Below are 24,589 nucleotides of genomic sequence, written 5' to 3'. Positions count from 1 at the left end.
GCTTCTCAAGTGCGCTGTAGCGATAGTTTTGCACAGTTTAAGTGTAGCATGAATGCATTTCAGCAGTTTTCGAATGTAGTTAATGTTGCGAGAGTAAATTATTTGCGCACTCGTGTTTCAAAAATTTCGTTATGAGGGACTGCGGTACGAATATCTTTCGTAGTCGCGAGTTACGAAATGCATTGACTCCTATGGGCGTTCGCCGGTGCTCCGAAAATATTTCGTTGCGGTGAGAATTTCGTTCCCTCGGGATTTCGTTATCGCGGGTTTCGACTGTATCTGATATACTCATAAAACTAGTACAGTAGAACCCCGCTGTTACGTTTCACGGGACCGTAAAAAAAGAACGTATGAGCCGGGAAACGCAAGCGCCGGGAAACAGGAAAAATTGAGAAATGGGAGTAGTGTTGAACTACACAGAATATTATTTTAATTCTTACGTGTGAGAAAAAGTAGTTTCGCCCGACAGCCGAAGTATCGATTGCGATGAGCTATACAAAGTAAGAATAGTAGTTTTATCGTCCGTATAAACTTGTAAACATTCGCTTGTTAACTAATTAGCAAACATGGTGTCAGCGCCCACAGGCAAACATGAACACATCTCACTCGATGAGCGCGGACACACGCAGTTAAGCGCCGCTGCAGAAGCGAGCGAAGTGACCTTCGTGCTGTTTATTGCTTCAATGCAAGCTGAGCGCCCGAGAACACGCAGCACGCACAAAAGCTACGAGCCGCGACGCACCTGCACTGCGTAGACTCTGCCCCCACGCAGATCGCTTCTAAGATACGGCCCGCGCGACCGTGCCATAGAATAAAGACCGTGCGCCGCCGCGCAGTACGATGCCAGAGCACAAACGCTGCCCGCTATCCCGCCCCCCTCGCTCCCTCGCCGGTGCCTCGAGCGCAACGGATAAAGTAGGATAAAGCCGCGCTTCCTCCCTGCTTTTCTTTCTTTCGTGCGCGAGACGCGGTCGTTGGCTCCCCTCGCACGCTTTCACTCGCACATACAGCATACGGCGCGCACCGTATGCTGCATGGGCGAGTGAAAGCGTGCGAGGGGAGCTGATGACCGCGTCTCGCGCACGAAAGAAAGCATGCGGCGCGCGTCGACGGCGTTATCGCCCTTGGACTTTATACGGAACATCTATGAGCCAAAACCAACTTTAGGGCCGCAACGTGTCATAGACACCATCTTTAGATAGCAAATGCGGATCTCAAAGGCCATACTTTTGCTGGCGGAAACCGAAAATACGTAATAACTGTTGCCCCCCACACTTTGGGCGGCCAATGCCATCGTCAAGCAACCAAGCCAAGCAACATGAAAAGTCAAAATGGCCGCTCGGGCCGGCGCGGTGTGGCAGTTCGCAACGTATGATGCGGGAACGGTCCCACAGTTGCGACGTAACAGCGGGGTTACCAGTGCATTGTGTTCTATGGGAGCTGTGCCGGGACCGGCCGAAACGACGTAAGAGCCGGGAAAACGCAGCACCCGGGAACGTAACAGCGGGGTTCTACTGTATTGTCATATAATTGGGTTCAACAGTAAAAATGCAAGGAGTGGCTACTAATGAAAAGGGCCGCAGGGACTTGGCAATAACGACAAACTGATGCAGCATAAGACATTTCTGACAGAAGAAGATCCTAATTATGAGGAAGACAATGTAACAAGTGGGAGTGTGTACAGGGAGTGGAAGTGTGACAAGACTATGAGTGCTCAAAAAATATGCGCTCACCTGAAGAAGTTGGTCTCCCCGTTGCCGTTCCTGGATTAGCCGCACGATTAACCGCTTTCGTTCGGCCAGGAGAAGCAAGACCATCTGTTTCTGTCGATTTCGCTCCATTTCGAGCGCCTCGTTGCCTGCATCGTGGATTCCGGAGAGCTTAGCAACAAATTGAGCAGAGAGACTTGGCAAACATTGTCCAAGCTGAGGTAACATGAGAGTGTTTCTTTTTGTTTCTTAATCAAGACTTACAGGAAGAAGTCCAGCTATGGTTGGTGCACGAATGAAAACATTAAATGGACTACAACTGGTCAGAATGTGTTGCGAGACGTTGGTGGAAATGAGATAATGACCAAGATTTATAGTGATAGAATCTAGCACACTGTTCACGATTTAAGTAGGACTTATACTTTAAATTGGCACGGAAAGGCTCAAAACCCAGTAAGTGGCGCAAACTGGCGGTAAAGCCTTGGCACTTCGAATGTAGTGTACGAGATTACTGTACGTAAGTCGGCTATTATAAGTACAGCATACTTACTGCTTAAAATTGCTGTTCATATATTATTAGACTTCAGCGCTTTATTCTACGCGTATTACAAAGTAAAGAAACGTCCATGCTAACGAGCGGCGCTCACGTCCCTCAATGCATGGCGGCGCACTTGATTGCTGTTCTATGCTGGCGAGATTCTGAGCATGCATGCAAGCTAAAATCCTTTGTTCCAGCTAACTCAAGTCTTCGAAGACTACGTGCTTCAGAAATCAAAAGTGCATACATGGCGGCAGCAACACACTGAACTATGTATCACATGTAAAGCGGCCTTTCCCTTTAGAGAACTTAAGTTGGCTTGGCTAAAAAAAACACCCTTAACTTGTTAATGACCACATTTGTTGGACAGGAAACCACAAGAACATGTAGCTATTGTCGTAGAAATAATTTAAAACTTTGGAAAGCATGGATAGCTGGAACACCGACTTGAATACTTTCTCACAGCTACGACCGCGCTTGTCATCTACCTCCCACCAATGCCAGCGTATAATCCCTATCACACTCACCTATCACTGTTTCCAGCATGCTTCCAATGAACGACTACATCTTCACTGCAGATCGAAAAATTGATAAAAAATTGTTCCACGATGTTTTCCACGTTACCCCTGCATGATTCAACATTCTGACCGGTAAGCTTTTCATTGCACTAAAAAAACGGGCACCATAAAAATTGCTGTCAGTTTCATTTAAGCATTTCTAGCTAAATATGTTTACACGAAAGTTAACCTGTGTTTTCTTCATTGATTGAACTACACCTTTTGCACTCGTGTAGGCTATGATGAATTATGCTCTTAAGTGTGTCGTCACACTATCTGCAATTTATCATATCAGCCAGCCAGCTAGGCCGCCTTTCAACCTAGCTTTAAAAATACGGTGCTCTGCAGCTGCACTCTGCTCCACTCGGACCAACTTTCCTTCGCTCCTAGTCATCCTCCTTTCCCCTGTCATACTTCCCTATGCCTGCTCAGTTCCCTCTTCTTTCAAATTGGTGGCGTTGTGCTGATTCGGGAGACAGCCCATCCGGGAGACAGTTTCAGGCCTACCTCCAAATCGTTCGTTTGCATTTACAAACAACGAAGATAATAACAATCAGTACTGCTACCATTGCTACTACTACTGCTACTACAATGATAACAACAATCTGTCTCACCTGCTGGAGGTCCTTCTCGAGCCTCCGGTTCTCCTGCCTCTACGAGGTCCACCTCGTGGCGAAGGTGCTCCCGTTCCTTTTCCTAGCAGAAAGGTCACGTTGTCGCCCTGGCCGTGTCTTGCGCCCGCTTCCCTTTCTCCTCTTCCAGCTCTCGGCACAGCTGCACAATGAAGAGCACACAGGACACCCGTCAAAGGATATATTAACAGGACATTTTGGACTTCTTGTTTTTGCTTTAAGTGAAGGTTCTAGGACCTCGAAAACCCTAGAAACACCCTGGTAAGCCTCAAAGCAACCTAAATGACTTACTATAACTGCTTTTCTATGGCCACTTTAGGTCTAATTTTCTAGGAGGAGTACGGGTTGTGACGTCACGAGACAGAAAGTGGTCACGTAGGAGAAGGAGGTGCACAAAACAATAGCAGCGTTGCAGACGACCGAGCGAGTTGCTAAAATGTGATGCCACTACACATAAACCTCCTGGAAAATGAAAACGGTCATTGAAAAGCAGTTATATAGTAGATTACTTAGGATTGCCAGTATTTTTTTTTTTTCTAGTCTTTCGAGGTCCAGGACCTTCATCTAAAGCACAAAAATTTGATGTCAGCTCTCTAGTAAAATGCAGCACCAGATGAGTTGCCATGTGAATAGACAAATTGATGGCCTTTCTCCAAATACCCGATCCTTCCATGCACACAACATGTTTGCTGCTGCTGTAGGCAGTTTGAAACAACTACACGAACATCCCATTGCCGCTTTAGACACCCAAGTCAAAACTTCCAGCATTCTTGCATTCTCAACAGAACACAGCAGTGCAATGGAAGGGGGCAGGGCCACACAAAACACAAAAACAATCTCATTGCCAACTAATGATATCATGCTCACCTGTCTAATGGACCGTTGCCTGAGAAGTGCGACACACAATGCGGCGAAGTTCCAGGAAAATTGCAAAGAAGGAAGAAATCTTTCACAAGTAAAGAGACTTGACAAATATGACAAAATATGTTGACAAAACGAGTGTTTTTTTTTTTTGCACAACATGGAAGCAAACACGTCAAGAGTGGGAAAAAAAGAAAAAGCTAGTACCAGCTGACCACTGCAAAAGAAAATGACAGGCACTTGTTATAAGGTCTCTTCGATTTGGCTGCAATTTCTGTGCTAGTTCACGGAGTGCAGCACTGATGTCCTCGATTTAAGAATTCAGCGCGCACCACCTGCACCACCCTCTTCGATTTGACTTCGTGCAAGGCGAATTCAGCAGGGTTTCACGGCTCTCCTCCGCTCGCTACATTGGAAGTTCAGGTGTCGCGCACGCTCTCTGTGGCAAAATATGTGGCGCAGCACCAGTTGATTCATGATGTGCAGACATCAATATCTCCCACTTTGGTTACAACAGTTACTCTAGCTGGCACAAGAATGTGACATGCAAGTTCGAGGCCCGAGTAGATGTCAGGGCACGTTAGTAAAGATTTGTGATGTGTTAAATGCTATCGATTGTGTGAGCTTTCCTCTTGGCACGCGTTTTCTGACAAAAGAAACGGCCTACACAGCCAGCGTTCCGTTCGCACGATGTAGTACTCTCACGACAGCGATTACTGCAATAACGAAAAAAAAAAAGCACCCTCCTTTTGTTAAGTGCGCATTTGTCGAAAAGGCTTTAACTGCCTGCAGCAGGCAAAAGGGCTAGTTTGTTGCTGCACTTTCCCGTTCAATTTGCAAGAGTCACATGGTGCCATGCTGCTCTTGCACAACGTAAATTTGCGCGGCACCACACACAGCCCTCTCAAGAACTAGTTCAGGAAGTGCAGCCAATTCGAAGAGACCTTTTTTATTTTTTCATAATAGCTGCATATCCTCAACCCCTTTTTCTAGGACATGTGATGTCACACCATTACATCTGCCATTTTGTTATGAGCTAAAAGAAAGGTGGTGCAGCGACATCACTGAACAACGACCACTGCCGCAGGGTGCCACGCTGGATTTATATCGCGCAAAAGTGAAACTACAGTATCACTTGAAGAGACTTGTCCCCCGCTTTAGCAGTGACAGAAGCGCACCATGCGCCACTCTTGGGTACCAACCTTTGCACAGCGCTGCTCCAATGCTCGGAGCTCGTCTCTGTTGCGCGCCTGGACCCGACGGTGCAACGCGATGAGTTGCTCCAAGTGGTGCAGTTGAAGACCGTGTAGAGCTCGCACCGAGGTCATGTCGAATCGCCCATCGTAGGCATTGAGCACGTCCCGCTGCAGGGCTGCCCAGGGGTCGCTGCCCGATGCCCCGTTGGCCCCCGCCTTTCGCGGGTACAGTAGCTGCTTCACCTGCTCGGCCTGCATGTTTAGAACAGTGCAACGGTTCTTAACCATTTCCATACTGCAAGAAATGACACAAATTGTTCCAAATTTTCCAAAATGTGTCGTGCATGCAGGAATGCTTCCAATGCAAGCATTCTAGCAACGTATGATAATGCGTATACAGAATACCACTAACATTGATAACTGCCACCATCTAGTACCGAAAACAACTAGAAACAAGCAGTGGATGTGGTTGTCATCGGTTCACACTGTGAGGTATTTTTCATCTTGATGACTATACTAGTAATTAAAGCTATATTAGTACAAATTCCCATGAAAATACTTGTCATCAGTACAAGAAAGAGTTAATTGAAGCTGAAACGATATTGTGACTAGGCGCAGATGGTGTTAGCAACCCCTCTGTCCATCTCACAGAGAAGGAACTGTGGTGATGGTATTCCGCATGTCACGTGGTTGTTTAGTGAATGTGTAAATGTGCGCTTGTGGCAATAAAGCCTTGCTGGCAGCAGTTGCACCTTCTGTTTCATCCTTCTATTGACGTGTTAACCCTGCACAAGCATCAAACGTCATGTACTACCAACATGCCCATATTTCCACCTTTTTTTGAGTTCGTCCCCAGACGAGAAAGCATTGCCTCCAAAAAGAACAAAAGAAGTTAACCAGTCTAACTGAAGGACTCAGTGTACAAGACTATGGTACAAATAATGATGTAATGAACCGAAACACTTGGAGCAACAACAAATTCTAGTATTCGTAAGTTATACAGAGCTGAAGCAAGGGTGCAGAGATAATGCATAGCACGAGAGGGTGAGTTTGGAAGAACCACATTCAATTTATGCCAAAGGTGCAAATAGAATGGCTAAGGTGAACTTCAATAGTGTGAGGTAGCTTGTCGAAGCAATGAGTAAAGCCAATAACTGTGCCAGCAAGATGACCACAAAGGCTAAATGTTAGTGGTAAAAGAGAAAACATTGTCTGCTAAAGAAAAGTGGGGTCAAGACACTGAAGCAGCTCTCTAAACACCTTGAAGCTGAGAAAACAGATTTAGTGTGAACATACATGTATTAGCATTAACCTGTTCAACTGGATTTCAGGGGTACAGCTGCAAACAGCAACGCTGGTGGTACCACCTTGTGCCAATGTGTTGAACTGAAGTGTGTGGACTTTTTTTTTTCGCATTGTGCACCTGCTTTTTCTTCATACCCCTTTCTCTTCTGCAATCCTTCTGTTTTTCTTTGCTTTCTTTCCTTCTGACATTGTAAGAGCAAATAACCAACCTTGTCAGCTGACATATAAATGTTTCTGCAGAAATGTAAACTCCTTGATGTTCCTGTGCTTTTCCCCATCAAGAAGCCATGATGCAATAGAAGAATTTTCCCACACATTGTAGTTGCACTCACTGCCACAAGATGTCGCCCCACGCATTTCCGTTTTCACCTGTTACTACATCTATAACATTAATATGTGTGACTTAGCAGGGCTATATTTTTTACCTACACTGGCTACACAAGTGTAGGTAGCGTAGGAAGTCGCCATTTTTTTAAGCTGGTGTAGAAAAAGTGTAGCTCTGCCCACCAACGCGAAGTCATTTTTTATAGCAGTAGTGTAGCATGAAAACTACACTTTCTACACTGCAGTTTCGATGAGTGTAGGTAACAGATGACAAACAGGATGGCATTGCAATCGCGTGGTGTCATTTTTGTCTGTGACTGTCGGCGCTGATATGGCGACGATAGTGAAGGTTCACCACAAGGATGGGCAGTGAAGTGCTGGCGTGACCACGTGTCGCAGACGGTCACAGAGGAAGGTGAGCTAATCCTCCAAGAAGACAAAATACTCTTACTCACGGATGGTGCAGGCTGTTTCAGACTCCACGCTCTATTATAAGTTGTCTTCGTGTGCTGCACATTCACGGTGTATTTAGCTACAGCTTGTCTAGATTTGTTGCTGAAAGGAAACTCGCACATTGGCTTTTAGTTTCAGGGAAGGACATATACGCAGCCATTAAGTGCAAAGTCAGGTGCGTTTCATCTGCTTATGGAGAAGACAATGCGCAGTCTACTCCACTTGGCTACAGCCCAGTGTAGCACACGACATCATAGCCTCTGCCCGACACTATACTCATCTGCACGAGCCTGCACGAAGTGAAGGTAAAAAAAATTGCCCTACTGCTAAGTATCCCTAATGGATGGCCAAGTAGATGTACCAGAAGAACCACTCTCTCTCTCTCTCAGATATCCATTTGCTACAAAAGCCTTCAAGTGGACACACACATACATTGCGCAGCTACCCGAAATAAAATAAGTTAAACAGGAAAGAAATATCAGCTAAATATGAGGAAACTTGTGGCTCCAAGGCCAAACCAACACATCTCAACCAGCCCAAGGGACCACACCACAGCATAACCCAACAACCAACAGCCAGAACACTCTCCCTGTGTTTTCGATACTCTGTGGTCGATTCCTCCTAACCTCGTAGTGTATGTATGCTACAGCCACGTCATACGTCGGGCATCCTCAAGCTATTTGCATAGTCCTTAGGCTAAAATACCACCCAATACTTTTTTTCCTCAGGAATGAACACTACGCATGTAAATCATAGTGGCAACAAGTGAAACAGAAGATGACAATGGAATGATGAGTGATTAGAGGAGAACATGTATTGGAAACTAAACGTATATTGATGGCATCCACATTGATGATAGGAAGTAACAAGAGGACGTGGCCATGACATACGACAAGCACATTAAGCTGATATGCAGTCTACCAGAGTAACTGAATAAATTGGTGGGAAACAAGTGGCCTAGAATCAAATGGAGTGAATATTATATTATGAAATCTGGGTAAGCATAATTGGTAGGCAAGATTAGAACAAGGCAATGATAACAGCAAAGTATATGAAAAGGTCTTTATCCTACAGCTGCTTGGATTTGGTTTAGGATGATGATGGTGTTGAACAAACAAATAATTTTTTTTTTTTTTTCATACACAATGAAAAAAATTTAAAGAGTTGGCATACTCATGTAGATTACAAGGTCTTAGTGTGGGCAACAAAATTGCGCTGACTGGCCTCGTGTTATATTTGCAAAGTAAGAAACTTTAACATGACTAGAGCAAAAGCATGTGGCCAAGAAGGGCCCCATAACTGGCACTTGAAACTATGCCCGAGGACTGTTCAAAAGCATGATCACACTACTGACTAAGACAATCCGGTTATAAAAGCAGAGGAAAAGAATCTGGTATCCATTCATATAAACATAGCATGCCTAGCACGAGCTGATCAAAAGGATATATGCCAGCAATCTGTGCGTGACTGCTACGTCACATGTTACGTATGTAAAAAGGACAGCATTGCATGTAATCTACATGTAACTGTTGTATCATCTGTTACACATGCAAAAGGACAGTGTTGCGTTTCCACTTCAACTGTTTACAGAGACACACGTGGTTGGAAAATTTCAACTGCACCATTAATACCAGTGTCGCACGGGCACTTTCGATCACGATCGAGCATAATCGGGATTGAATTTCTCGACTGCGATTGGCTCATTTGCCAAGCTCTGGAAGGGAATGAATCACGGAAATTGAATCCCGATCGGGCTCAATAAGGATCGGAAGTGACAGTGTGACTGGGTTAGAAGAATAAGTCACTGATATCAATTATTAACTCTTGACGTTTAAGTAAACAAAAGAGAGTGCAGCAGAAACACTGAAAGTGATAACTGTCAGGATTTCTCGCGCACTTCTTTGCTCATAGCAGTTTCAACTGCCAATAATACGAAACAGAACTTGCCTTCAGTACAGCGATCACAATTTCTCGAGCCTGAAGTTCACCCTCAAGCACGCTGAGTAGCTTGAGGAGGTCGGTTTTACTTAGTTCCATCTTGGGGTGCCTCTGGAAAAACAAAGAATGAAAAGAATTATTTCCTGAATACACACAAGAAGTAATAATCAAGTCTACATGCTAATGTATGGACCAAACCACCTAATATCATTCCCTGAAGAAAGAAACAGAATCAGTAGCTTGAACAAATCAATCCGCATATCAAAACAGCCTCACATCTCCCGCGGTGAACAGAAATAATGAACACGGTGTACACGGAGAGAGAACATGACCACGAGCGCTGGCAAGTCCTTATAGTGACAGCAGCTACTTTTTTAGGCGTTTGTAGGAATCAAGGAGCGAGATAAACTTAGATTGATAGATGAAGCAATAGCATATTCGAAACAACGACTGTCACAGAGCTTTACGTCTCGGTTAAACTCGCATCAAAGAGAGTCAATGCATATTCACCGGCACCGGACGAGACATTTCCCAATGGTGTGCGATTCGCTGGCATCCGAAAACGGACACACACACAGAGATGAACGCAACTCCGGTACCGTGGCCGCCGCTCATAAAAGCGAAGGCGATATGCCCTGCTGCGATAGATAGACGGAGAGCTCCGATGGCGCGAGAGTCGAAGGGACTCGATAGAAAAAGAAATAGACCGTTCCGGGTCGTGTCGTCGATATAGCTCCGGGAACTCGAGAAGAAAAAAACAAAAGAAGAAAAATTCGGTCAACCCAAACACGCTCACAAAAGAGCGCTCACTCACGCCCGCACGCGCGGGTGCGTTCATTTACGGGCAAATTGGCGTTGCCTGCCGCGGCTAGCCGTGACACTATTTTCCACATGCGCCGACGAAGCAAGGCCCCCCCCCCGAAAAAAAAAAACCGCTTGCCCCCGCGACCGAACGCGCGGTTTCGAACGCATTTTGTTTTCTTGTTTTTCCAAGGCACGCGCAAACACGGAGACATCAACACGCGACGGTCTCCATTCCATCGCGCGTGCCGACTGAGAAGAAAGAATATGCACGCGCGTTTCGATTCGACCACGGGTGGAATCACCGAAACGAGGCGGCCCAAGGCTACTGGCGTTGCTCGAACGCTCACGATGCGAACCGCGCTGTCACGCAGGGTCGCCAAAAAAACGTGGGTGCCGTTTTCTAGCGCTTCGCCCCCTGCCCCCCCCCCCCCCCCCCATTTTTTTTTTTTTTAATCTTCTCCTAGGGAGGCGCGATTTCTTATTCATAGCGAGGCAATGCATACAAAGTCTCTGTGCTGCTATAGCGCATGACACTGCATACTACTCATGGGTCCGCGCGAAGCGTAGAGCGGAGAAGGATGCGCTCGGGATAGGAACGGATGAAAAGGGGGGCGATCGTTGAACCGATTTACCTTGAGCGTGCTGCTGGTCAGCTTGTCAAATCCCTCGTAGGAGCAGGCGGCCGAGCCGGGCTGGGACTTGAGCGCTCCGCGACCCGCCATGTCGTCGCGGAAGGGGGATACAAAGCGCCTCGGCTTGTTATTTTTATTACTCGCCGACGCTGCTGGCGACGGCCGCTGTTTCCGCGAATCCGGAGACGACTCGCCGACCGACTGCGCCGGCCGATGTGGCACCACGGAATTGCCGACAGTCGCTGCCCAGGAGCGGCATCCAAGCGGGCCAGGTGATACGGATCAGCGAAGAGCTTCGCGTAACATCGCTCGCTCTTTGCTCGCTACGGATGGCTTTCACTCGCGCCATCTTTTTTTGCTTGATGGCTGCTGTCCGCCGCATAAAGACGTCATGCATCACGTGACACAAGATGGCGATTGCAGGGTGGGGGGGGGGGGGGGTCTTGGAGTTTTTCGTAGCTATTTTTTCTTGCTTCGCTCAGACCGCGCGGCAGCTGTCACTTGCTAAGTTTCTCACGTGATTAGAGTTTCGACGCAGTGAGCAAGGACGCGTGTCTATACCGCGCTTGTTCACATAGGGCTCCCACTTTTTCTTATGCCCGAGAACAACTGAAACAGCAAAAAGTGGATAAACAGTTTCGGTTTCGTTTTTAAAATTCACTTTGTTATATCTACGAATAAACTAAGTGTCGGTCGCTTTTTATCGAAGGGATGCTGAGAAAGAGCATAGTCTGACGAGCTTAACGAATAGGTCATTCCTATCACGACAGACCTCAGTCGATTTTCTTGCAGTGCTTGAAAGCCTAGTGGCGAAGCCCACTTTACACACAACAGTTTTACGAAATTTAGTGCGTATTTTAGACAAACGCTGGGCTTTATCGAACAAACGTAGTTGACATAGTTGTATAGGTAGTACTACACTACAATGTAGGAGTTCAGGTGACTATCTCAAATATAAATAGCGTTGACTCCGCATGAACGTTCGGTCGTCTACAACGGAAGAGATTCTCAGCCTTATTAAAGCTTGCAGGTTTCCAAATTTCCGATCTTGTGACATGCCGGAACCTTGCAAGCAATCTGTCTTATTCCTTACTTCGCATTTTTGGCACCGCTATATTGGTGCGCGTTACTCCGGAAGCTTCTTCGACGTGATGAAATTCAAGGGAACTCTCGTTGACGTCACAAAGCCGAAAGGTTGCGCGGCTGCGGCTGGCTGGACGTACACACTTTCTCCACATCAAAATGCACTCATTCACTGAAACAAAAAAAAAAAAAAAACTTTTATGCTTAGCTGACTTAGGCGACGCTTGCTATGTAAAACAAAATTATTAAGTTTCACAGAAACCCTACTTCTTAAGCCGTGACAGAAACTGCACTTTAAACGAGTTGTATAGTTGATTTCGTGACACCAGGTGACGCGACAATTTGCGAAAAAATTCAAATAAAGGAGTTTTTAATGAACTAAATCATGATGTTATTTTTCTATTGTGTTTTAAAAAGCATAGAATACGTGAGGACTGTCACTGCAGGAATATTTGTGATGAAATATTTGCATATTTCTGGCTGTTTCTAACTTGCGAAACTTTTCTCGCATCATATCGCCGCTGGATCGCGGCTGAACGCTTCCGCTGCGCCAATGCGTTGCTAAACATTTCTCACACGACTGCTTACAAACGAGTCATGCTTTGCGCGAGAGGTCCTAGAAGAGCGTAATCGCGCTTTACGACCGTCAACTGCCGCCCAACGACAATACCGCCGCCGTCTGCATCATTCTTTTTTTTTTTGTTGTTGTTGTGGTCACGTGCTAAAGGATCAGGCGATAGCCGTGACGTCATCCGCTCGTACCAGAGACGAGCCCCCCCACCCTCTCGCTCGTCATGTGTAGGATGCGTTGTTGATATGGGGAGCTGCTAGCTCCCTGAGGTGCGTACGCAATTATTAGCTAATCATGGGGAATAAAATATCCCGCCCGACTCGACCGAGCTGACGAACTCAACGCGGTGTGGATTCGGAGACGTCGTTCGCCTGCGCGAACGGTGAGATTCGCGATTATGTTGGCCCGAAGGACACATTGGATCGCCCGACCCAACGGTTACTGCTGGCGTAGGCCGTCAAGCAGGTGAGCAACGTTTGTCCTACGTATTTGATTTCTTCGTACACTAAGACGCAGGAAACCAGCGGTAGTTGTTGCGCAGGCGAGCGTCCGTAGTCGTGAGCTGCAATTCGCGCACAGCTGACGCGACGAGTGGCTGCAAATTGCCGTTGGTTTCGGATAGTTTTAGTGAGGAAAGGAAGGGCATATGTGTTGCGTGCGTTCGTCACGTAGCTGTTACCTTATCTTGAGCTATCGCGCGGCTGCCGCGCACGTTCTGTGTCAAACACAAGAGCTGAAGGTGCGTAACTTCGAGGATCTGATCTAGAGGAATGCTTCACGATGGCGCTTGGCGTACGTGACGGAAAGTCAGCCTGCCCTGACGGCTACGGTGTTTCGAGGAAGTCCAGTTTCTTGCTCGACGTTAAGCCGCGATCCTCGCGATCAAATCTGGCGCTCGTCTATGTAAGCAAAACAGCTGCAATCGCAGCTGTGCATATATCGTACGTGTCCGCAGGTATAGCGTCAGAGTTGTCGAGCTGCGTTCAGTGTTGCGAAATTACGCTATGATACCGTCAAGTTCCAACTGTTGCAGTACGAAAGCGTTACAACCGCCTCGATCACTGTGAGTTATATCACCCTGCTTATTTTCAAATTTCGCGCATTTCAGGTTGAAAAGAAAGCCTGGCTTAACGCTGGCCCGCCAGAACAGCACTTCCAAGTCCATGCCAAACCCATACTGGATGTCCAAGCTCACCAACTCGCTGGAGCGTCTTCAGAGTAAGACGCGCCTCAAGTTGAACGCCCGCGTGTTCGACAGCATAGCTGCATTCAGGGATACTCACTTTCAAAGGATGGTTTTACTGTTGCGCAGCAGTGCGTCGATACAACCTAGGTTGCAAAACAGGGCAAGTACCGGTCTCGAAACGCAAGAGGCATTGCAGAGCTCTGCAGACAACCAAAGAACAGACATTGAGGATCTGAAGCAGACGCCCTCTGAGACTCTTGGTTCGTGGCGAGAGCTTCTTCGCAAGGCCATCACACCGGCGCCAGTAGCTGAAGACCACCGAACAGTACGGCTGGGTGTGCAGCAGATGACGAACAAGGACCTGTCATCTGGCGACAGCGTGGTGAAAGGAGAGATAATAGTTAGAGACCCCGAAGGATGACAGCTCCTGGCAGGAGTTTGCGAAGGCACAGGAGTCCGAGGTGAACAAGATTCTGTCCGAATTGGAGCTGGGGGAAGACCAGAAGCCCAAGCCGCAGAAGGAGGATGTAGCTGCTGCAGACGCTAAAAGCAAGGTTCCTGCTCTGTCACAAGTATGTGCATCTCTTTATCTGTAACTGTAATCGACTCTTGGCTTTAACAGCAGCCAATACTGTTGATAGCATAGACGGAGCGCCGCTCAGTTCACTGACAAAGCAAAGTAGAAGAATTGGAATAAAATTGTGGCATTGCCAACCATGTTTGCCATTTGCTCATAAGTACACGCAATGTTTGTATATCATAAGGTTCATGCATGACATCATTGCTTAGTTTCGCAGTGCACATTGTTGTTTTGGAGATGTACAGGTACAGTCTGCAGCATTTTATACACTGTGAAATCAACTTGAAACATAACGGAATGAAGTGCAATGTTACTACTTGAGTTTGCAATTTGGTATTGATATGTAAACTATTGCTGAATGTGGCATTATAGATGAGCACTCATTTTGGGCTGAGTAATAAAATTTGCTTTCATGAGTGAACTTAAACTCAAAAGAGTGTGCTTGCTGTTTCACACTAATTGTCGCTGCTTGTTTCAAGCCACTATATTGTACAAACCACAGAATTGTTCGCAAAATGTTGATGCTTTATCATTAACAAATGTTTTTACTCCATCCCACCTGGAATATTAGTAGCAAGCAATGTAATTGTTCAAAGCTGTTAATGAGAGTGAAGATGTGTGCTGGGTTAACAGACACGAGGTCTGCTGAGGTTAGGCATTTAGGCTACAGCAGCGGTTAGTGTAGGCCAAGCAACTACTGAGAGAGTCAGAGCCAAGTGTGTTGATTCACTCAATTTAATTAGTTATTTCCCAGAGCCTGTCACCTACTTCACCTTGATCAGTGGCTTCTGTTGTTTGCTTTTGTTTTGTTTGTGATTCACGTATAAACAAAAAATTTCAATCATACGCGTTGCTCTCTGTTAGGTGGAAATAGATCGAACGTCACGCGCCCTTCTGAAAACAGTTGTGGCAGCCTCATCACCCGTCCCAAGTGGCACGACTGGAGGAACTCAACAACCACATTCTGAGCTATCCCAGCAGTCTGTGCATACTTGTTAAGGTGAGCCAAATCTTTGATCAAAAGTGAGTTACAGAACAAAAACCGGCAAGGACACTAGATAGTAGATAAATTGAACGCACTGCGCTTTGTGAGCCTTATTCACAGTGTGTTTTCTAGTGTCCTCGTGGTTTTCTTGCGCTATAACTTGCTTTCGACAAGACGAAACAACAGGTCCATATTGCAACCTTTCGTCTGTTTCTGGTCTCCAATTTCATGCGTGAGCTCCAATTCTGAACTTGGTAGCTGCACATTAAAAGAAAAAGAAAGCGTCCTATGAAAATCTAAAATGCAGGAGCGTTTCATTCTTACATGTGCTCACTTGTATACCTTACTGCTGGAATTGTCACTTAGCAACCACCAAACTGATTTATATTAAACTTGTTAAATCCCGGTGACCACTGTTAAAAAAAAAAAAGTTTAAATCTTAGTGACCATTCGGAGCAGAGTCTTTATTCATATGCATTCACAAAACGTTGTAAAGAAAGATTACACAAAGCAATATAGTGAGTGCAGAAAGAAACTAGACTGCAGATCAAGTCACCCATTGCTGACAGCACATAGCAGTTCTTCAAATTTTGTTACATCGAACCTTGTGGCAATCACTAAATTAGCACTAAGCTTGAATTCATTCACTGATTTTACGCGGCATGAATGATGACTAGCATGAAGCAGTGACTTCGCTAACCCCGTAAATGTCCTCTTATATACCACGAAGACTACTTGGACCAGGCCAATTTGTGCACTGTGCGTTTGTGACTTCCTTTCATTATTGAACTAACAGCACGAAAGCAGAACTTGGACACAAACGACAAAACAAGGCCCTTCTCTTCTCGTCTCCGTGTTCTACTTCCACACTTACCTGTAGCGGTAGCCCTGTAGTGTTGCACTGCTGAGCTCGAGTTTGCAGGTTTGATCTCAGTCGCGGCAGCCACATTTCGATGGAGGTTGAAATGAAAACATTTGTCGCGTACTTAGATTTAGGTGCACGTTAAAGATACCCTGATGGGTCAAAATTAAAGGCGTGCCTCATAATCAGATTGTGCTTTTGGCACGTCAAACCACAGAATTTAATTTAATTTACTTTTACACCCAGCCAACTAGCCCAAACCTGCGCCTCACTTTCCTTTCATCGCGCTAATCTATGCTCGACGTTTCCCCAGGAACGGGCCATCGCTCACATTCTCCGAATGCGGGAGTACTCCAACAACAGTTCCGTCGTGTCCACGGCACGGGAGACTCTGGCCCTACTGGGCTATGTTGATCCGCCGAGGGGAAGGGGCCTGCGTATCCTCTCCATCGACGGCGGAGGAACGAGGTAAGCCTTTCTCCTGTGGTCTAGAAATTTTGGTCGAAGGTACACTGGAGGAAAATGCAAAGCTGAGCTAGGCTAGTGGTGTTATGCTGCTAGTACCACATGTACCATAGTAAACAAGGTGCGATATCTTCGATTTTGGTTCTTCTGAGCTGAACTGTTCAGCGAGCTAATGCGGCGGCATGCCAGACCGTTAGTCCCGGATTCGAATGCTCACTTGAATGCTCACTCTTGAATATTCACTTCCACATTGTTCACACCATGTAGCCTACCCATCGGACGTACTGCTTGTGTAATCCTAAAACGTATCACAAGGAAACAGTTTACATCAGCCAGTGTGTCTGAAATATGCACACACTAGTCAGAGTAAGTTTAATGATAACAGGAGGGTAAGTATGCTACTGCAGGTTTAATGTGTGACAAGGGATGAAATAAGGAGGGAGAGAGAAGGAAGAAATATACTTACACACACAAGCATGTACTCGTACGCAAGCTCGGGAAATGTGTGCAACAGTGAGCACCATCAAATGAACACGTGGAAAGTGGAGCTATAGGACCGGCAGTGAACAACATATTATCCATCTCTGTCCCCCTGGTGGCACATTTCATTTGAGAATATAATTTTTCTAAAAAAACTGGCATCTGATAGCTTAGAAGCGTAGGTAATGAATTTTTCCACAGAAACACAAAAAGTTTACAGTCACTTTTGCATACGCTAAAGAGGAGAAGGAGAAGCCTGCGTGCTCGCGGGACATTCATTGAATTACTTGACATTCTCCTTCGCATGCAGCTGGGCCAACATAGCAGAAGGGGTCGTGGAACCACAGGCATGCACATTGTTAAATGTAAAGCTTCCTTTGCGGACCTGGACGGGTTTTGACGCTGCAGTGATTGGACAGTGCAGAGGAGGGTATGTGGAGAGGAAGAAGTAATGTGTAGGGTGGGTGCCAATTGATCAGCTGCGTCAGTGATGACGTCGTCCCCGCCGTTGCGAATGCACAGCTGCAATCGGTCGCGGTCTGAACTCTTCAGAGATGGCTCATGTCAAATCAGTGCAGAGTGATGCGTCATGTCGTGACACAGCAACTTAATTCCATTGCCGTATCAGTCATCTGCTGGCGATCATCAGAAGCGCCATCAGTTCCGGAGCGCCACGGCAGGTGCCACCACCAGTAGCCGTCTCGCACAGTGCTGTGCAATCGGCGTGGTCGGTGCGGTCAGTGTGCTGGCACTGCTCAATAAACAAGTTTTGTTAACTTGACGCTTTCCTTGCTTCGACAACAATCTGCAACTGGTTTCTGCATATTTTCTGTCAGAAACTCTCGATGCACTACACGTGTGAGAAGATTCGTCTTCTCCGAACTTCTTGTGGATTGCCGAGTGGAAATGATCGTATTTGGTTGTCATCCCCGTTCCATTGCGGGGCATTCTGGCCATTCGAGTTCCTACGACGCTGGAGCTCTGCACGGGACGACGGGTGTTCGAGCTGTTCGACTACGTGGCTGGCGTGAGCACGGGCGCCATCTTGGGCTACCTGCTTGGCGGCCTGCACACTTCCCTGGACCGGTGCGAGTCCCTGTACCGCAACAGGAGCCTCGAGGTGTTCACCCAGAACGCTTGGTGGGGCACGGGGCGCCTGGTCTGGAGTCATGCCTACTACGACACCTCGTACTGGACTGATGCCATCAGGTGCGTGCAGTAGCATCGCATTATTATAGTTGATGGTGCAAGTGGGAGCCAATGCTATGCTGTCCCACCTGGTGATGAGAAATTGAAGTCATAATAAACTAAAACACTTAAATTCACGAATTAACTTTTTAGTTACTTTATGGCACATATTGCAATTTACTAATTGTAGCCGGTGAGTTTTGCAAGGCACGGGTTTCAAGATGGAACGAAATTTATCGCCATGAAATTCACGATAAAAATGCGGGCAACACGTATTCCACTTATTTTTGTAACGAACTGAAGTTTTATGCATTGAAGCACAAAGAAATGGAACACTTATGTATTTTGTTGCACACCTTGGAAATGAATATGTCGAAACTGGTCGTCCCAGTGGTCGTTCAAAGTGATATTGCCTTGTGAACTCACCGGTTGCAATTAGTAAATTGCAATATATACTGTAAAGTAATTAATGAAAATGTTGATTTGTGAATTTTTCATAGTCAATTATTCTTTTAGATTTCTTGTGTAAGTAATGTCTGCCTCTGAGTAATTCAGCACAATGACTAGAATTGTGCTATCTGCCACAGACAATTACAAAAAATTCCGTTATGGCCTAAAAAAAAAAAGAACACCCAGTAGTTAATTGCTGTCATCTTCATTACACCGTGCTGTGCAGCCTGTCTCTCTCTCTCTCTCTGTATATATATATATATATATATATATATATATATCATGATTCTTTTTTTGTTCCCTTGTTCTACCAGGCGGGTCTTTGAAGACAAACGCTATTGGAAACGACAAGAAATTCGTGCAGTCCAAAGGTAGCTATATGCAAAACAAAACGTATTGAATTTCTGATATTGTATTAGAGGTGGCAGCACTAATGGCATTGCATCGCCTTTGCATTTGCAGAGTTTTTTTCTGCACACTGGAAATTTATTTTATGTTCAATTAGGCTAGCCTACCCCAACTCTCGCATGACTTGCAGAGGTCGTGAAATGCCTCCAACTAGGCCTCACTTGTCTGGTAGGGTTCTGAACGTCACTGTTTCTGCAAAGCAAAATACAGTCAGAGAGCTGAAAGCCAAATTTTCTTACTGCTGTTTAATGTATTAAGTTGAGCTGTATAGCTCTACACATGTTATGTGCTGTGTATAACTTGTACAATGTAAGTACAGTAGACAGCCGTAAAGACAACTTGAAGGGCCGTGAAAATCTGATCCGTCTTGTCAGAAGTTAGTCTTAACAGAAGCAGATTACAGAACTCAAGTTTTGAGTTTCGTGCAGTATTGTATGTATCATCATCAACAAATTAAATGCGAATGTGAAAGTACAAAATATGAAATTTCTTATCAGTAGTAACTTTACAGGGCTACATCTAGTCACCATGTGTCCGGTCACCAAAAATAGTGTAATCCCAGACTGAACGTGCTAGCCAAAATCATGCCAACCTCAGATGAAGGGGTGAAAGTGAAAACAAAAGAACTCATTGTAGCTGGCTATAGTTTGGTTGCAATTGAACTGTCCATGATTGCACTTTTGGAGATGAACTGTATAATGCAGTTAATGAAACAGCTTGTTGCCAGCATAATATTTAGTGTTGTGGTAGTTCATTTTTTTTTTTTTTCGTGCATTGTGAGCCTTGCAACATTTGCCAGTCTGTTACCTTGTTATACATTAGGGACTGCTCAAGCTGTCCATTCAGGACCAGTATAATGTAGCAACTGACAAAACACGAGAAGCAAAATAATTGAAATGGAAACATTACATTCTCTCAGCCCAGCTCCTTTCCGGGCTGTGCTTTGGGGAAATGAAACAAGCTAGTTAAAACAAGTTTGGAACTACATTGATTTCGCAGGTGGGAGCCATATCGGTGGCAGTGAATCAGCCGACTCTGAAGCCGTACGTCTTCCGCAACTACAACCTCCCACACCGGGTCGAGTCGCACTACTACGGCAGCTGCAAGTACAAGATGTGGCAAGCTATCCGGGCCTCAGGTGCTGCACCGGGGTACTTCGAGGAGTACGACCTCGACGGCTTCGTCCACCAGGTCTGTGCTTCCCGAGTCACTGCCTGTCTACATCCAAACCTCTTGTTGCACACGTCTCATTAACCTGTCTCACTTGCTTTGCATTGCGCATCTGATTATGTACCATGGCCACATTCCAACAGAAGAGTAATACAAGAACGCTCTTGTGCCAAGCTTTGCGCGCATGCAAGATAACCTAAAATAGTCAAATTTCATCTGGAGCCCTTCACCGTAATGTCTGCCATAGTCCCTGCGCTGCTTTGAAAAGTGAAGCGCAATCATTCAATCGATAAACCCATCAGTCAGATTGCATGTAGCCACGCCATCAACGCAGAGTGTCAATGTCGCCCGCCATTTCACGTCTCGCAGGACGGTGGCCTGATGTGCAACAACCCAACGGCCGTGGCGATCCACGAAGCCAAGCTTCTGTGGCCCAACGAGCCAATCCAGTGCGTTGTGTCGTTAGGTGGAGGCCGCTTCATTCCGGAGGTGACGGAGCAGAACCAGGGGTTCACGTCGCTCAAGAAAAAGATCCTCAAGGTCATCGACAGTGCCACTGACACTGAAGGTGTGTTTCCTTGGAGCAGCTCGGATGACTGAACGTACCACAGAGTGCAAATTAACGGCCATATTTACGAATGGACCTCGACTTTAAGCCTTCTTCGGTCCCACTGAGTGAAGTGTTTACTCCAAAAAAGTTTGCTCCCATTGGGGTGGATCTTTTCTCCAAACAGTAATTGTCATCTGTGCTGCTTGCATTTCCTTTCTTGAAAACTGTGTGCTTGCTACTTTCCTGTCAAGAATGCTATGTCACACTAATAACACGTACGGTATGCTGTTTGCGGTTTGAAAGTCCTGGGTACGCCGCATTAAAGAAAAGAAAGACACGCAACATAGATGACGATTATTGTTCGGGAACAAAGATACACGCCAAAGAGTGCAAACTTTTCTTAGATTGTAGAGCCTCTTGAATGAATAGTGAACAGCACTTATCGCTAGTTGGTGATTCCTATGACAGGCAATAGAGTAGTGGCAACAGAGTAGTGAAAGGAGAAGTGATGGTCAGAGACCCGGCAAAGGGTGACGGCTCCTGGCAATAGTCTGCCAAGGCACAAAGGTCAGAGGTGTACAAGATTCTGTCCAAAATGGTTTTGATGTCTACAATGAGAAGCTGCTTGAGAAATGAACCATCGTTTGACTGCATTTGACAAGTTGCCGAGAAGTGCCTTGTTACAAGATCACTGCTAAACCTTTGTGCAGCGTCACTGAATAGCAACAACTGTTGTGGTTCAGCTGCAGCATTACCATTCACTTTCTTTAGTTGAGGTGGAGGCTCAAGCAGAAAAGCATTCTGCAATACAGAGGGTAAAGGTTGTACACTCGACCACAAAAGTTCATGGACCGTGTGACCTGAGAAATAGCTGATTATCTCTGTAGCCTCGGAACGCAGCCGGGTATATTTGAATTTTCAGCCTGTACCAATGCAGTGAAACCTCGATATAACAAACATGGATACAGTAAAAGCTCGTTAATTCGAATTTCATGGGGATGCTACGAAAAGTTGAATTGTACAAAATTTGAACTAATGAAAATCTGAGAAAGAGTCACTCAGTTAAGGCGCGTTTATAGTCTGACGTTTTCAGCGCGTGGGTGAGCGTCGTTGTGTTCAGTCTCGCTGCGCCAGCCGAAATGCCGTTCCCTTTATTTCGACGCGCGTTCCTTTGGCTGCCCTCTTCGGAGCATGCACAGAACGATCCCCAACCCGCGTGCCACTTTGAACGACTGTCTGGCACCGTCAGCGAAGCGGCCTGGGTGCATTTTAAAGCACACGCCACCGCCACCGCTCGCTGCAGGAACATGTGCAAAGAGCCAAGCTGCGCGGACCGCGCGGCGACACCAGCGTGGCTAACGTGCTGCCACCCACTAGCACTTTCTTCATCCACAATCGCGTGGAGTTCAAATTATCGATCGGTGACAATGCGGATTTCAGTGTGAATTAGTGGGATGCGTTACACATTGCTTTCTATACATTGTTGGGCGGACTGCGGCGGCTAATTCAAATTATCCGAAATTTCGAATCAACGAGTTGTAAATTAATGAGATTTTACTGTATAACAAAGTAAATCTTAAATTTTTCTAATATAACAGTGTTTAACTAATATAACAGCGTAATTGAAGTGCTTTAGCTGAATTACTCAAAGCAGTGCATATTACTCACATGAGAAATTGAAATGCATAATCGACTATGCAACAAAATTTTATATATTTAAAAATACAGTATTTACTTGTGTGAGGCCTGCATCTCCCACTTTGTGTGTGGCCATCTTCTCCAAGCAGTAACCTAAGCTACTGTGTGAAAAAAAAAAAAAGTTTTGGTTGCATCCACTGTAATCATTTAACTTAAGAGGCACCATGTAGACGTCATGCCCAATGCAAGGTCTGCTGAAGGGTTGTTCTTAGTCTGAAAATTGACCTTTTTTTTTTTTTTTTTTTTTCAGCGGTTCACACTACAGTCAAGATCTCCTGCCTCCAAACGCCTACTTCCGTTTCAACCCATACCTCTCAGAATGGATCACTCTGGATGAAAACCGTGCTGAAAAGTTAGACCAACTCAAGCAGGACGCCCAGATGTACCTGAGGCGCAACTCCGAAAAGTTCGACTCCGCTGTCAAAAGTCTGCTAACGAAGCGAGGGCCATGCAGAGGGTCAACGACTGGTTAAGGATGCAGCTGACTATTAAGTGGTGATAGTCGAACGTTACGGGCATTCAGCACTTATAAAAAGTAAGAACTTTAGAACAAAGGAATATAGCGGGAGCGAATGGTCTCTCTTGCATTTGGCAAGCAACGCAATTTGTTCCTTTTTTACTACGGTATTTTAAAAAGCTAGGAGTGTTTATTGTAAAGGTTAGGCAAGTGATTTGAGGAAATATTTCTCCTTGACTTCTTAAGATGAATGTATTGGATGCGTGCGTGGTTACCTATGGAAATTATTGTTGGCGTATTACAGTACGCAGCTTGTATGATAACCCTTCGTACAAATAATTGATCGAGTACCACCTACAGCGCCACTATGGTGCTACCCTGACTTGTCAATTATGCACATTTTCACAACCGCGATCGACGTACGTACTTACTTCCACACAACTCCGTCGTAATTTTGTTATGTAGTGGGGCAGCCTGCCTAGTACAGATATGTTACATTTGTTCTCTGCAAGCTTTTAGCTGTATATTATTTCACTCATGCTTCGCTAGTCAGCCTGCAAGCCTCTGTCAGTTGGCATGCATTGTTGTGTGCAAACAGACAAGTTTGTCATTGGGGACTCGACATCGTCCTGCCTCGTAACATTGTAAATAAAATAATGTTGATTGTTTTCTTGGTGTTGTGTGTGTGGTAATTTCTGTTGTCACTCGCATAGACCAGATTCTCATTTGATGCGCGAAGGATTAAAAAAAAGAAAAGCAATGGAACTTGGAATAGGACTACGTAGAACACAATAACATAACACATACTGCATTAGGTCGGCTCAATTTACCATGCTCGATCACCATCAAAAGTGACATTGCTCACGAATAGCAATCATGCACATCCCTGAAATGATGCTGTCGAGGCACAAACAGCCTTGGATGTCTCGCAATAAATGCTGCTGTCAGTAATACGGCTTCACGTACAACACTGTGCCTTACTGCAGTTGAAGGCATAAAACGACAAAAAGGATGGTCCATGAAATTGGTTACTAACGTCAAAGAACAAAAAAATGGCAACGCTTTCAGTAAATGGATTAGTAACTTTCAAAGTGTTGCATTGCCCTCAGAGAATTAAAAAAAGACGGATTAAATCGCTAATAAAACGCGCATTCTATTTTTCTTTGCATAGAGGAAGCTTAAGTTTTTGGTGAATAGTTACTTTATAGGCTTCGTCTAGAAGGGAGCCACTATATGATTAACACACGAAATGTGACCGGATTTTTAGAATCGACAAAGGGCTTGCTGGTATGACCATAAATAACCATTGCATGACATCACGAAAGCGTTCAATGTAGCACTCTTAGCAGTAGTTCTGTAACACGGTTGTCGATGTGGTAGTACTCTACATCAATGCTTTGCCAGAGACTCGTAGGTAAAAGCCCTCCATTACCATCTTCACTGGCCGTGAATACCACGGAGGTCGACAAGGAGGCATGGAGGAAGGAAAAAACTTTCGTTCCTCTAT

The 24,589-nt window shown here is 45.6% G+C and overlaps 2 pseudogenes; one reads left to right on the top strand and one right to left on the bottom strand.

Annotated features, from left to right (window-relative positions):
- The window catches only part of LOC119431298 (CTTNBP2 N-terminal-like protein), a 33,951-nt pseudogene extending 22,694 nt beyond the window's left edge, over nt 1–11,257 (bottom strand).
- Nucleotides 11,258–12,645: 1,388 nt separating this feature from the next.
- Nucleotides 12,646–23,752, top strand: LOC119431531 (calcium-independent phospholipase A2-gamma-like; annotated as a pseudogene).
- The last annotated feature ends 837 nt before the right edge of the window (nt 23,753–24,589 follow it).

Source organism: Dermacentor silvarum, chromosome 10 (assembly GCF_013339745.2).
Source record: "Dermacentor silvarum isolate Dsil-2018 chromosome 10, BIME_Dsil_1.4, whole genome shotgun sequence".
In the NCBI taxonomy this organism is placed as follows: domain Eukaryota; kingdom Metazoa; phylum Arthropoda; class Arachnida; order Ixodida; family Ixodidae; genus Dermacentor; species Dermacentor silvarum.
The sequence above is the reverse complement of the archived record's forward strand: the minus strand, read 5'-3'. Positions and strand labels throughout refer to the sequence as shown.